Source organism: Epinephelus fuscoguttatus, linkage group LG19 (genome assembly GCF_011397635.1).
Source record: "Epinephelus fuscoguttatus linkage group LG19, E.fuscoguttatus.final_Chr_v1".
NCBI lineage: Eukaryota > Metazoa > Chordata > Actinopteri > Perciformes > Serranidae > Epinephelus > Epinephelus fuscoguttatus.
In genome coordinates, this window is record NC_064770.1 from 24,028,104 (window position 1) to 24,043,100 (window position 14,997).

The following is a 14,997-nucleotide window of genomic DNA, read 5'->3' on the forward strand; positions in this document are numbered from 1 at the left end:
ACATAAGAATTGTCACTTGCAGCAACTCTTTGTACGAGGAAGCTTTATATATATGGCCCCCAAGGGCCAGCAAGAGTCAGGCTGGGGCTTCCTGTGACAATTATTGTATCTGCTTCAGTGCCTACTAGTCTTTAGGAGAGGTCTGACACATGTGTGTCAAAATCTAAATGTGAGAGCAGTCTTTCATTTTATGCTGTGCAAATTCCCAGACTTTACTTGTGTGTAATTTCTTCTTTCATGCATTCATTCAAACCTTTATTTAAGACTCGGGAAATCAATTTAGGGAGACAAAAACATTTAAAACAATCACTAAACAAACAAAGAACAATCATGTATATCACTTAAAACAGAAATGAAATAATTCAAAACAACAAACAACAATAACAATAAATGAGCTCTAAAGGTAGAAATACAGGGTGATAAAACAAGATCAGAAATAAGGCACTTAAACAGCCATGATGGTGGCGGAGTGGTCTTTTGTAGATTAGTCCATGTAGAAGGAGCACTGTGAGAGCAGAACAATACTGGGGACTCGTAAAATTCCAGAACAGTGTTCACAATGCACAGAGTTGATGTGTGATGAACAATAGGATGTGTCACAAATGAGGTGATTTAAAATGCAGATGGTGAGGTAAGTGCTCGACAAAAATCTCGTTCCACTTTCCTCAGAGCACCACCTTTGACTTTCCCTTACTTACTTTACCACAGTCTCATTCCCGTGATATTTGTACGAAGTGTTCATTAAAACGTTCAAAACTCTTTCATGTCTCGGGGTGTGGGTGTAATTGTTGACAAAGGAGCGAAGCGGTTGCTAGTAGTAACGTGAACAGGTCGCGTGGACTGTATTGGAACGCGGCCGACGCTCTGTTGCTAGGAGGCGCTGTTGGAGCCCCGGAAGAGTTGAAACTGGTGATGATGGGCAGCCCGAGATTGAAGGAGAAACATGAGGCTCGTGTTGTAGGCGCACTTTGTCGTTTCCCTGCGACATTTGTGCGCGTGTAACACTCCCGTCATCGGGAGACAGGACCGGAGAAATCACTGTTTCCTCCATTTTGAAGGTAAGACAGGGCTAACGAGCAGCAGTTAACGTTGTTAGCTGCCATTCAGCCAGGGCACATCTGGACTGAAACGACTCTATGGTTTTAAAAGAAGCCGTGAAACCGAGCAGCGTAGCTCTTATATTATACATTCAAAGATGCCGGTTGCTTTGTAACAGCTGGGTACAAAAGGCAAACCATACCCACCTCCACTGTGCTGGCACCAGGCTGTAATGAATCAGTGTGCGCTGGCTACTGTAATTAGGCGACTGATGACCACTAGGTTACTGGTGGCACTGTAAAGGTTGAATTAAAGCCTAACCGAGGGATGGTGATTTTCATAGATGAGCTAAATAGAGTAAACACTGATCACAAAGCAGCTTTCATTGCAATTACGTTTTAATTTCATCCATACAACAGTTGTACGCCTGGGCTAACGCCCTGTGTTAACACTACCTGTCTGTGAAGGGTCTGTATTATCCATCTGCTGACAGGCATTTCAGAAATAGAAACTGTATTGATTAGACACATATGCACTTCCATGAGACACGGAAATAGTCAGACACCAGTAAGGTCTGACAGAAAGGAATGACAGGAATGTGATGAGTCTGATAGAACCATTAAGGGCAGACAGACCCTCTTTTGTTGCAGGCTATTTGTCCTGCTCTTCCACGTATAATCTCAGATTGTTTCCTCTCCTGATCCACACCCAGTGCAGCCTAAACTCACACGTCCACCGACTTTGTGGATATCCATCTAATTCCACCCTCTCCATTGAATTTAACAGCCGGGTGACGAGGCTACATGGTGTGTGTTTCCTATTCTGGATGTGTGGGTGCCCAGAGATGGAAAGCTACGAGGAGTTCTGTCTGCGGACTTTGGCCATACTGCAGGAGGAGGGGAAATTCAAGAAGACGACATGTGAGCCACTGTGCACCCTGAAGGCTCTCTCTGTCATCTGCTTCCATGGGAGAGCAGTGCTCTCGCCTCTGGTGAGGAGGAAACAAACAGACACGAGGACATATCCTAACAGGACACAAACAAGACGTAGCTAAACCAGTGTCAGTTTCTGAAGTGTTTTTCATGAAAAGTAGACAGAATGGATGTTTTTAAGAAATTTGCAGGTGGTTTGTGCAAGTGCTCTGTTGCCACAAAGGTAGCTCTGCTTTTTAATGACACAATATTTGGTCGGTTTCCCTAGACAGTCTGTATATCTGTCGCTATCCTGTGGCTCTGTTGTTGTAACTCTGAGCTGCATAGTAACAGAGAGCATTGCTTAAACTGTTCAGTTACAGTAACAATGACAAGGATGTAAAACATTTAGGGGAAAACACATTTCTGTTTGAGCTACAGAATATGTCTGAAACACGTGGGCTGACTAGTCCCAATTAGATCAGCAGTTGGCAGCGGAAAAAGAGAGCCATTAATTGATGACAAAGAACACTGAGGCTGTTTGATGTTAGTCAGGAGAATCCATCTGCTAGTGACTGCTGACAAATGACTTCTCAGGAATAGCCACATGATGGAGAGGCCATTGTGAAGCTGAGGATCGTTTAAGATTTCTCCCCCACTCAAACAAAGGAGACACAAACATACAGTGAAAGAAGAGCGACTGTCCTATTCGTAAAACCTGAAAATAGATGACAAACAAACCTCGTGAAATACATTTTGTCCATTGGAAGCCTTGTCCTAACTATTGCTTTATTTATCTCTTCTCATAAGTTATTGCTTGGGTTTGTTGAAAACTGAGAGTGTAGCTTAAAAGGTACAAGTTTTTGAATCAGTGTACAATGTGTATTTTTCCAGTTGAGTGCAGAGCAGCGCAATGAGATGCGTGACCACAGATGGAAGGCGGTCCAGCTGGAGGTGGTCAGGCAGAGGCAGCAGAGGAACAACCTTTTGGCGGGTTCAGGACATACTGGACCAAGCTCAGGTCAGTAGCACAGTTTGGTCCTGGTCACAGGTCTGGGTGGATCGGGATCCAGTGGAAAAAGGAATACAAGATGTTTTGCAGAGTTAATGTGACATAGTGTAGATGTACAGTGTGCGCTGAATAGGTGAAATCAAATAGTAAAATATATACATTTACCACATCCAACTGCTTATGACAGTGACACAGCATAGATTCTGGCACACTGTTTAAAACAGCAACAACTTTGAGCCACTTTGTTTATTTGATAAACACATTTCATCCAAAAGTGAATATGTGAAATAGGTCTGTGTGTCAGTCCCACGATGTAGCACAAAAATTAAATTACAGTCTGTCCCAGAATCTCTCATGACATTTGCAGACTTAAATACAGGTTGTCTGACTCAACACAGTCTCTGGCAGGCTGTGTTATTTTTACCTGATGATGGCCCTTTCTTGTCAACTCAGCATCCAAAGCAATATTGCCCACCTGAGCGGAATTTCGAGTATTTCAATAAACATGACTGGCCAGTCACTGTCTTTTGCTACTGCTATCTCTAGGATGTGTTTATATCACAAACAAAAGGATGGCTATGGCATGTATTTTTACGGGATAACCAACATCAACAATCCAGACTCAGATACTTATTAAGAGATCTGGATGAATATCAAGTGTGTCATTAAAGGATATTCAGGTGTGGAAATAGTAAGCACTGAGTGTCTTGGTTATTAAGGTTGACCTTGCTTAGATTTCTCATGTTGGAAGTGATAAGGCTAGGGACAGGTTAGGATGGGGTTTAGGCTTTCAAACTGGGTTATTCTTAAGTCTGAATTGGATTACATACTCGACAAGGGACTTTTCAATTTAGTGACATTTGGTTGACCACCAAAATTTGTCTATCTAATATTTTTCCCTTTGAATTGTTTGAATTCAATTCAATTTTATTTCTAAAGCCCAATATCACAAATCACAATTTGCCTCAGAGGGCTTCACAGCATATGACATTCCTCTGTCCTTAGGACCCTCACAGTGGACAAAACTCCCCCAGAAAAAACCTTTAACAGGAGAAAAAAATGGTAGAAACCTCAGGAAGAGCAACTGAGGAGGCATCCCTTTTCCAGGACGGACAGATGTGCAATAGATGTCGTACAGAACAGATCAGCATAACAAATTAACAGTAATCCACATGACACAATGAGACATAGAGAGACAGACAGAGAGAGATGCAGGGCAGACACTAATGACAGTAGCTACAATAACATTAATTTTAGTAATAATATTATAATAATAATAACAGTAATTGTGATACAATAGGTTGTAAGTATATATTGATATATGATAGTGTATGTAAGTGACAATAAAAGTCGTATGACTAATAATAACAGCAGTAGTAGGAGGCATCAGGCAGGACCGCGGCAGCAGCGTAACCACTACACACGATCCAGGCGAAGCTGAGATACGAGGGAACCTGCGAGACAGTGAAACACAAAGGCTCGGGAGCTGAAGCCGAGTTAGTGACATGCAGTAATGCCGAGTTAGCGATATGCATTAATAGGATGGTAATGTTAGCAAATGAAGAAGAACCAACTTTTTAGAAACTGAGAAAAAGAGAGAAGGGGCTTGGTGTATCGTAGGAGGTCCCCTGGCAGACGAGGCCTATATCAGCCTAACTAGGGGCTGATCCAAGACAAGCCTGAGCCAGCCCTAACTATAAGAGCCAGCCCGAACTGCAAGAGCCAGCCCTAACTATAAGCTTTATCAAAAACAAAACTCTGAACCAAACAGGAAGATGGTTCCACAGGAGAGGAGCCTGATAGCTGAAGGCTCTGGGTCCTGATCTACTTTTGGTAACTTTAGGAACCACAAGTAACCCTGCATTCTCAGAGCGCAGTGTTCTGGTGGGATAATATGGCACTATGAGCTCTCTAAGATATGACGGAGCTTGACCATTTCTTGACCAATTCTGGATTTTACAGGGAGCCAGTGCAGAGAAGCTAAAACAGGAGAAATATGATCTCGTTTCTTAGTTCCTGTTAGTACATGTGCTGCTGCATTCTGAATTAGCTGGAGAGTTTTTAAACACTTACTAGAGCTACCTGATAATAGGGAGTTACAGTAATCCAGCCTAGAGGTAACAATGTGGACCAATTTTTCTGCATCTTTTTGGGACAGAATAGGCCTAATTTTGCAATGTTACATAGATGAAAGAACACAGTCTGTGAAGTTTGTTTTATATGGCAGTTAAAAGACAAATCTTGATCAAACATTACTCCGAGGTTTCTTACGGTAGTGCTAGAGACCAGAGAAATGCCATCCAGAGAAACTATATCATCAGATAAAGAGCTTCTGAGGTGTCTTGGGCCAAGAACAATAACTAAAGTTTTGTCTGAATTCAACATCAGGAAATTGGAGCTCATCCAGGTTTTTATGTCTTTAAAGCATGTTTGAAGTAAATGTTAGCGATGAACTGTTTTAAAGGTATACTGTGCAGGAATTGTTGGCTACCGTTTGTAAACAGTATCTCCAGTGAAAGAGAAAGCCAACCTCAGCTTCCTACGTTTGGTGCTTTGCCTCGATATATTAGCATTGTTTTGGCGCTGTATCTGCAATAATCGTAGCTTCGTCTTGGATGTGGTGTGCTGCTTGCAGGCTCAGGGTTAAGGTCCCAACTTCATGTTCACGCTGTGCCCAGGAACACCCTGAACGTAGGAAAATAAGAAGAAAATACAGACAGAGAGCAGGGTCTCATGTTGTTGTTTTTTTAAATAATCCTGCATTGTGCACCTTTAAACTGATGCAATTTCGGACAAATCATTTCATCAACTGGTCATTGTTTATTGCCACTTCATCTGATGATTGGTCATCATTACTCATTGTCTTCCCACAGGCAGATAAAGTACCAAGTGAAGATGTTGAAAAGCTGCCAGTTTCAAAACCAGCCATTGTCAGTGGCTACACCCTGGTGACTGACTCTCCTGGACTTCCCAGAGACCCTGGATTTGGGCTTCAGACAAGTGATCAGCCTGCTCCTCCGTGCTCTGAGACCCCTATCCTCAATGGCTTCAAGGCAGTAGAAGAAGAGATGGTGGAGGGGGAAGGGAAGAGTGAGGAGGAAGAGGAGGAGGAGGAGGATGACATGAGTTTGGACAGCCTCCTTAAAAGATCAAGAGAATATGTGAAGAGAGAGCAGAGTCAGCAGGGGTCAAAAGTTGTCCAGACAGTCACCAGGTCTCCCCCGCCAGAGACTGTCTCTGACAAGGGCAACAAGAGCTGCAGTCCCATGGGGGACACGGGCGTTGAGTTTGGATTCAGTCTGCACCATAGCCCTGTTGGCCCCCCTCAGACCCAAATTCAGCATCAGACTCTGTACAATCCCAGTCCCCAGCAGTCTGGCTGCCTCTCACCCAGTCTACCTGACCGGTTTGCTCGTCTCCCCAGTCCAGAGTCTAGCGTCAGTCCCCGTGCACAGAGGCGCAGACCACGCCCAGTTTCTACAGGGAACATCCACATTTCGTTTCCCATCGGCCCAGCAGATCTTATCCCTCGAAGCCCAGGAAGGTCAGGGGAAGGTGCTGGCATGGCAGATCTGGGAGAAGCTCTCTCAGGGGTCTTGAAGTCCCCCGATCCTCGGGGCTCTGTGGGGAGTGAAAGTGGTGGTGGTGTTAGCACGAGTGGCAGTCGACGATCCAGCCACTGTGGCACCAGTCCAGTGCAGGAGACCTGTAGCTCTGTTAGTACCTCAGGGCACGGGAAGGGACACCATGACCATCTGGCTGCAGGATTTCGCCGGCGCTGCCACACCTTGGACAGCCAGCTGCATAGCTACCACTCTGGAGTTGAGCACATAGACCGCAGCCAGGAACGGGTTCCTCGCTTCATGGCAGGAGTTACATGCGTGGCTCCAAGTTGGCGCACCCCCGCAGCCCCCTTAAACCAGTCGTATGAGGTAGATAATCCTCAACATCTCTGCTGAGGCCCCGCATGACTCCTGACCTGGCCCAGGTCACACTCAGGATGGAGCCTGATGAGCCTCAGGGGACAAACAATGTAAGGATCACACCAACTGTCCTCAGAAATGCAGCTGAGGCACAGGCCAGCAAGACAGGTGAGACTCTCTCGCACAGTTCCTGTAATGCACACTGTATCTACATAAATCCCTCTGAGTTAAACTGTGTCATTTCCACTGTGATCACTGTCTCTCCCACTGCAGCGTTTAGGTTAAACATTGTAAGCTGGAGAGACAGGGAAACTTTTAAAAGGTAAAAGAGATGATTTTACATATATTTCTTTGTGTACATCAGCAGAGGAGACCCAGAGGCGAGCACAGGCACTGGAGGACATGCAAAGACGTCTGGAGGAGGAGCACGCCTTGCAGATGTCTCTGCTCCTGGCTGAGCAGGAGAAAGAGCAACAGCGCCTCCGTCTGGTCAGCACATGGAATCACACATATAAATAGCAGATAACCAAAAATGTGTTGGTTTTTTTTGTGCTGGAAAGCAACAACAAAACCTGTATTTTGTTGTTTAGTTAGAATGCACTACTGATGTGTGTGTGTGTGTGTGTGTGTGTGTGTGTGTGTGTGTGTGTGTGTGTGTGTGTCTGTGTCTGTGTCTGTGTGTGTGTGTGTGTTAGGAGCTGGAGGAGACAGAGAGAAGACTGAAGGAGCAGGGCTGTGTGCGGCCTTTGAGTGGGGATGCTTGTGGGTGGAACTGTATGTCTGTGAGTGACAGCCGTCCTGTTGTGAGCCCGTCCTGCCCAGGACTAAGCCCTGCTCACACACCATCTGAGCGATCACCTGGACACAATATAGGTACCACCATGCTCACTTATTACTGTGCTAGAGTTTGTATGAGTGGTGATGACAAAAAAACTGCACAGACAGAAGAGTACTGTAGTTCATTAACTCTGGAGAAGTTGAGCCAGAGGTTTTTACTGCACAGGAAAACTCTTCATTTATAAACTGGCGCCATCACTTGTGGCTTCTTCACATGCAGACTGCTGAAAACAGACGTCAAACACCTAAATTGCAAGTATCTGTTTCTTTCTGCAGGTTTTCCCAGTCCTGTCTCTTCCAGCATATCATCTCCTCTGTCCAGCCTCCTGTCTTTCTGTGGGGGCCCACATGGGCAGTTAGCAAACCCCGGGCGAGGCTAAGTCTGGTGGGTATGCCCAAATAGAAAAGAAAATGTGACTGCATCTTCAAATTTGGCACAAACTGATAAGATTCTGGTGGATAAAGACAGTGGTTACTGACTGTGCTGCTTGTGTAGATCTTCTGTGCTGCCAGGTTGAAGATGTGTTTGAAGCATCCATGTTTTAGAATTTGTAGCTTTTTTTGCAGAAACATTCATATTTAAAGGATTGTCCACTGTCATGGCTTCATAAGAGTCTGGACAGACATATATCTTTAGACCATGAACCATTCATTTCTTCATCCCAGATAAATATTTGCCTTGTCAACTGACATATCTTCCATCCAGCCTTATATGATTCCCATCCCACATCCAACTATATGTAACTAACTCCTTTTTGTTTTCACAATAGATGAACATTTATTTCTGAAACTATCTCTGTCTTTCTATCCTCACATTCCCATCTTCTCTCGTGTCCTTGTGTTGTCCAGGTTCTGACAGCAGAGCAGCAGAGAGCATTCTGTCGAATTGGCGCCATCATTCGCGGCTTCCTCACTGCAGACTGCTGAAAACAGAGAAGGTCAAACACCTGCGGCAGACGGTCACGGTGAGACAACACCCTCACAGACACACAAAAAACGCACACTTAAAACCAACCAATTAAAAAAAAACAACAAACAAACAGTAAATGGATCGTCATGTTTGTGACTGCGGGAAAAACTGTATATATCTGAATGTGCACTGTGTTTATGTGTGTTTAGGATACGCAGGAGTTCATCCGTTCATTCCAGACTGAGGCTCCACAGAAGAGAGGCCCCTGCTCAGCACAAGATCGATCCCTGCAGGAGAGAGTTAAAGCTCAGGTACTAAAGTGTAGTTAGTGTCTGCAGACAGCAGAGGTCCATCCTTCTTTATGTTCATGCGTGTGTCCTCTGTCCCTCAGTTACGTGCAGCCCTTTACGACATCCATGACATCTTCTTCGAAATGCGTCTGAGGGATCGATTAGCACTGCTGCAGCAGGACAGGGAGCTCCGAGCAGAGAGGAAGCTACGAGACATGGTAACCTGAACATCAATCAACCACGTAGCCATGTTGAATCAGAAGAAATTAACATTTGCTGCTTCTCTTTTGAAGGAAGGCTTGAAGGAAAGTTAACATGATACATGTCAACATATACATGATTTGTTAATGTTTGTCTGCCAGCTACATGTGTTTAGATTAATTATAAGTGGTCGACCTGCTGATAACATGTGGCACTTTAAAATCATATAGTTATGAGCTGTTCTTATTTAGCAGCTTGATTACCAGCTTACCACAAAGTGACTTACAGAGAACACAGTTTTGTGGCAACCTCATAACTGCCTCATCTGAAGCTGTCAGTGGCAGTACTTTTATCTTCAACTACGTTCTTTGCTGACTGTGTCAAACCTGCAGGAGAAAGCCAAGAACCCCAAGGAGAGGGTGGTTCTGTCTGCCGCCACACAGAGGTCTCTGGACAGGAAAAAGAGGTAAGATGGGAGAGAGCGACACCACCTCACACTGCAGATAGGATCTGGTTTTAGATGTTAATGTTTTTTATTGTGTGTATGTGACACTCTGCAGGGTTGGTGAATCCCCAGCACAGGCTAGAAAGATGCTGCAGAAGCCAAAGAGCCCCACCACCAACAGGTGCTTTATAGTGTCTAGTTTTATGCGTTAAACTGCATTTTCAGAAAATCTGCTCTCTAAATACATCCTTTTCTCCTTTTTCCAGAGTCCTGAAGCCAAGCCAAGGCCAAAATTCTCCTGTCCAAGGCCAGCTCAACCGCCAGGGGTGAGTTTTATTTCACCATGAATGCAAAGTGCCTTAACTTCTTACCATATATCACATAAACTGTCATTTATTTGGACAGGGTTCAAGAGAAATCTACTTGCCCAGTTTTTACTTGTCCCGACACAAATTGTTTTATTTATAGGTGGTTGTCATGTTATGTTTAATCTTTATTTAAGTAAATGAATCAGAACAAGGACACAGGGTAACCATGTTTTATCCGCCTTGCTCTGATCTTGCAGCAAACTGCGCCATATGTAGTTGGAGTTTCCGCCCACATCCTCCAGCACCACCCAACCCAACTAAATTCCTGTTTCCAGGATTGTTAAAATGCTCACTTGCACTATAGCTCATAAACGTTGTCTTTACCTGATGCTATTTTTTTTCTTGAGTGCCCAATGAGTATTGTGCATGTGCAACTCTCAACAGAGATGAGAAGAAAGTGAGATAACTCTCTCCATAGCTACTTCCATCATCAGCTCTGGAAAATATAACCCTTTTAGCTAACCTTCAAGTGTAGCATTGAGATTATGCAATGGTTATGAACGAAGTGTGTTGGGAGTGTTATCTCAGTTTCTATGGAAATTAATGGGGCCTGACTAAAAACTGAGAAACAGTCAGTCAAGTCAGTGGACTCCTACGTAATGATTCCTAGTAACAACGTAGCAGCAGAGATGATTCCTCGCCCCTTATGAGTCCGCCAGCCAACTTGAGCTAACGTTAATCTCTATAAACAGATTCTGCGTGTGTGTGTGTGTGTGTGTGTGTGTGTGTGTGTGTGTTGAATCTGTAGGCAACAGGACAAAATTTGAGTACCAGTGTTCTGGTTTCCATAGTCCAAGTAGTATTGACCAATCACACTGAACAGCAGGTTAACAGTCAGTTTGAAGAGGCGAAATTCATTAGTCAAAATGCAACGTCAGAGCCCATTGATGCCGAGTTAACTTTATATTACATTCTTAAAAATGTATCTTCATTCATATTTCTTCAGAGTTCTTTTATTAGTTTTTAAATGTCTTAACAGTCTTGGGCCATCTTATTTGTCTGACCTGCTTTTATCATATCAACCCTTGTGGATCCTGAGGTCCTCCGGCACCGGCCTTTTAATTGTTCCAAGAGTTAGAACAAAAACCCACGGGGAGGCTGCATTCAGCTATTATGGCCCTCACTTATGGAACAGCCTGCCGGAGAACATCAGGACTGCAGAGACTGTTGATGTTTTTAATAGGAGGCTCAAGACTCACCTTTTTAATTTAGCTTTTAACTGATTTCTTTTGCTCTTTTAATTCTTCTATTATATGTTCTTTTTACTTTCTAATGCTTTTAAATGATCTATTTTTAAATCTTTATGCATTTTAGTTTCTAAATCTTCATTTATTTATTTATTTATTATTATTAATATTATTTTAATCTTTAATTTTGCCTAATCTTACATTTTTATGCATTTTATCATTATTTTATCTCATACTTGTTTTATCTTATCATATTGCCTTTTAGTCTTTTAGTCTTTTAGTTTTTAGCTCCAGTGTTTCCTCATGGGGGGCCTCCACACTGAGAGGTGTGTCCGGTCTGCCCGCGGGGACGTCGCCCTGGAGATCCCTCAGGCCCAGAGGACTGGGGGGCTCTGCACCATGTGTGGAGTCCACCCCGGTCTGTCTGGGTCGGGGTGGTCTCTGTGGCGGCGCTCCCTGTGGCCGTCGGCTGTGGCGCCTCTCAGTGTGGATGGCACCCCATAGGTGGCTCTTTCCTCACCTGGTTTTCAATATGTATGTATTATTTTTGTTTGTTTTTATTCTGTGAAGCACTTTGTGCTGCATTTTTAATGTATGAAAAGTGCTATACAAATAAAGTTTGATTGATTGATATGCTAATTTCTGCTCATAGAGATTAGCTGAAATTACCAGCACACAGAGGAGGAAGTGTTGACTAAGCCATCTGCCAGCTACACCAGATCAGCTCAAAATACTTTTTTATCGTCATTAGACCATAGCTGATGGGTTCCGATGTGGAGCAAACTTTAATGCTTTGGATCGTGGGATTTCCCAAACTAAATAAAACCACAGATACAAACACAAAACACCCTTATTAAGTCAATGTTGTTGGCATTAAGATGTCTGCTGAAACATCTGTTGTGTTACCTTTTCTAACTTTATTAAAAAACACAGATGTCATCACTTCTAAAATTCACAATATGTTTCTGTCTGAAGAAATTTTCTGCTTCAGCCAATCGTCAGCAATCAACCTTTCAAACCAACATTTTCACTGTGGTCACCAAACTGTTTGCTTGTAGTTTGCTGCTCCTGTATTAATGCTGCAATCTAGCAACACTCTGACAGCACAATAAATTATTTTTATTAAAGAAAGATGATTTAAATAAAAGTTAACAACAAAGAGATCCATTTTGCATCTTTATTGTAACCTACTGGTTTTGCTGCAGCTCTGTAAAGTCACAATGTTGTCATGTAGATGGCAGAGTAATATTTTTAGTGCTGTCATGCTGATTTGATCACGTTCTGAATGTCTAGTTGACCAATCAGGTTGCCTGATCAGATCTACTTGTTGTATAATTGTGTTTTACCACTTCACAATTTACCAGTCTGGTGTTGCTTTTTCCTCGCCCTTGAGCAATCAGGCAATCCTGGTTGTTGAGCCCTGTTGGAGATTCCTCATTCCTCACTCCACTCTTGAGAAAATGTTGCTATCTTGCACCGATGACTTTAAAGTCAGCACAGTATAACAGCGACTGTTTCCTCACAGGAGCTGGTACAGAAAGACGCCAGAGGAGAGAGTGAGGCGCTCTGACAGCCTGAAGAAGCAGCACTCTCTGGGTTAACAGGTGACTCAACATCCCTGACCTGCCAACTTGAATTTTTAGTCTTTGAATAAAAACTTGCAACTCCAGTCAGCGCTGCTAATACGATTGTCTAATCTACCTTCTGAAATTTAAATGATTGTATTCTCTACCACACTTTAGCTCACTGATACACATCATCACAATGCCTTTGTTTTAGACTGTTGAAGCTTGCTGAATTTATTTAGTGGCAACAACTGATTGTTATCCACAAAACTTACTTGTAGATTGATACTGTGTATGAACTACTTAATGACAAGGTAGGTACATTTGACATTTTAAAGAAAAAAACAAGCCTTTGTACTTAAATACAAGCTAGAAGAAGGTCAGAGTTAAAGTGAAGTGAGTCACCAGTTTTATCTGTGCCTAAGAGCTATGCCTTTGCTATCGGTGACATTTTAGCATGCATATATTCATGTGTTCATTGACATCTAGTGCTTATAGCTGTAAGTGAATTTACAAACATCAGTTTCATGCTGACAGTCACATAATGTAGTTTACATTAAAAAAAAGAGTATTTAAGTGAGTATAATTCATAAATTAGAAGGTTTTGTTGAAGGGCTTTGAGTACCTGTTTGTGCTGTTTCTTTATTAAATGCTGCTGAGTTTACAGTAACCTGAGACATTTCAGTCTGTTTAACATTTGGATTAAATCAGTGCCACATTAAAATAAATAAATGTTTACACACTGGCACGCTGTTACACTAATGTAGCTTCATATAACAGGAGATGCACAGCAGACACTCAGTGTGGAGTTTCCTCTGAATAAAACGAAATTATTAAGACCATTTAAAATGTATGCCAGATTCCCTTAAGTTTTCCCTTAATGTCCACTGCCCACATCAAGAAGAAGGGTCAGACTCTGAATAAAAGAATATTTATTTATATCTATTTAAATCATCTAATCTCATGTTCAGGAACTGGTACACCCACTTGTTCTCTGCGATTCCACACTGGCTTTATACGTCTGCGTCAGTATTATTCAGTGAGTTGATGGTGTGTAACATTGCTGTATGCTCTCTTTTAATTTCTTTTTTTTTTTTAAATGGCAAATTGTCATGTTTTCTATGACCAGAATAAATTCTTAAATTATTGGAATTTTCTGGACTGAGTCTGATTCATGATAAAAATGAAAAGATATTCACAGTGAAACCGGCTTGACTCAACAAGACACACAGTTTAAGATCTCATGATGCAGTACTGTCAGTATTAGTATCATTCAGTCTTAGTTTTGGTATTTTCATCTTTCAGGACGTTCCTGGGCACAGTGCACATGTGAGGTCGGTATGGTCTGTATTCAGTACATAGATAGAGTAATGTTACTTACTAGGACACATACCCAGCAGTGCAGGAGCTATGTTGACTGATAGTGTTTTCATTCTATTTCTCCCTTTTTTGTTGAGATCGGAAGCTTCACTTTGTGTCATTTTGCCTTCTTCATAAAAGTTAACATCATGATTATTAGGGGTGGGGGAGAAAAAAAATAGATTTTTAGACGCATCGAGATTCTGTCTTGAACGATGCGAGCATCGATTTGGAAAACTCATAATCGATATAAATTTTATTCTTATATTTTTCAAATTACCGTAACTCCTCGACCATTCACTCTATCGACGTTATTCCAACGGATTCTGAGAAGCGGACATTACGGTAGTGACGTCATTACCTGTGGATGAGGGGAGAGAAGTGAGCACAGCAGGAGGAGAGTGACAGCTGACAGGAGAGTAAGTAGGAGTGATTTAGCGGTGTTTTAGCGGAGTTTTGGTGAGTTTGGGTGGTGTTTTCTTTGTAAATAATATTTAGTGTTGTAAATAATAGTATTTGTGGTTTTTCGAGAGCTTTTGAGTTTTTTTATACCGTGTTTTTGTCGTGTTTTCACCATAGTTCGTAGTTTTGCCATCGTTCGTCTTTTTTTTTTTTTTTTTTTTTACAATAGTTCGTGTTTTTATAGTTCACAGATAGTTATAGTCAGTTCTAGTTTTGTAGGTACTGGAGGAGAAATGTCGAGGAGGTCGACGAGGGACAGGAGAGTCACGTTGAGATTTGTGGATGAGGAGGATGGACTAGAGGAGACTAGTGGAGTGAAGTCATCTCAACCACCAGAGGCGGCTGGCCTATAGGGGGCGCTGGGGCTCTGCCCCACTTTTTTTTTTTTTTTTTTTTTTTTTGCTTAGCGTCAGTTTTACTTAATAGTAGGCTATGTGTGTGCCTACATGCAATTTAAATCATTCAAACAACATTTCCACCAACTGACAC

The 14,997-nt window shown here is 42.5% G+C and overlaps 1 long non-coding RNA gene and 1 pseudogene across 1 annotated transcript in view; one reads left to right on the forward strand and one right to left on the reverse strand.

The window, feature by feature from the left end:
• Positions 1-14,997, reverse strand: part of LOC125880103 (uncharacterized) — a 148,233-nt gene that overhangs the window by 78,844 nt on the left and 54,392 nt on the right. The gene's annotated exons all lie outside the window — the stretch shown is intronic.
• LOC125880099 (centriolar coiled-coil protein of 110 kDa-like) lies at positions 895-13,811 on the forward strand (annotated as a pseudogene).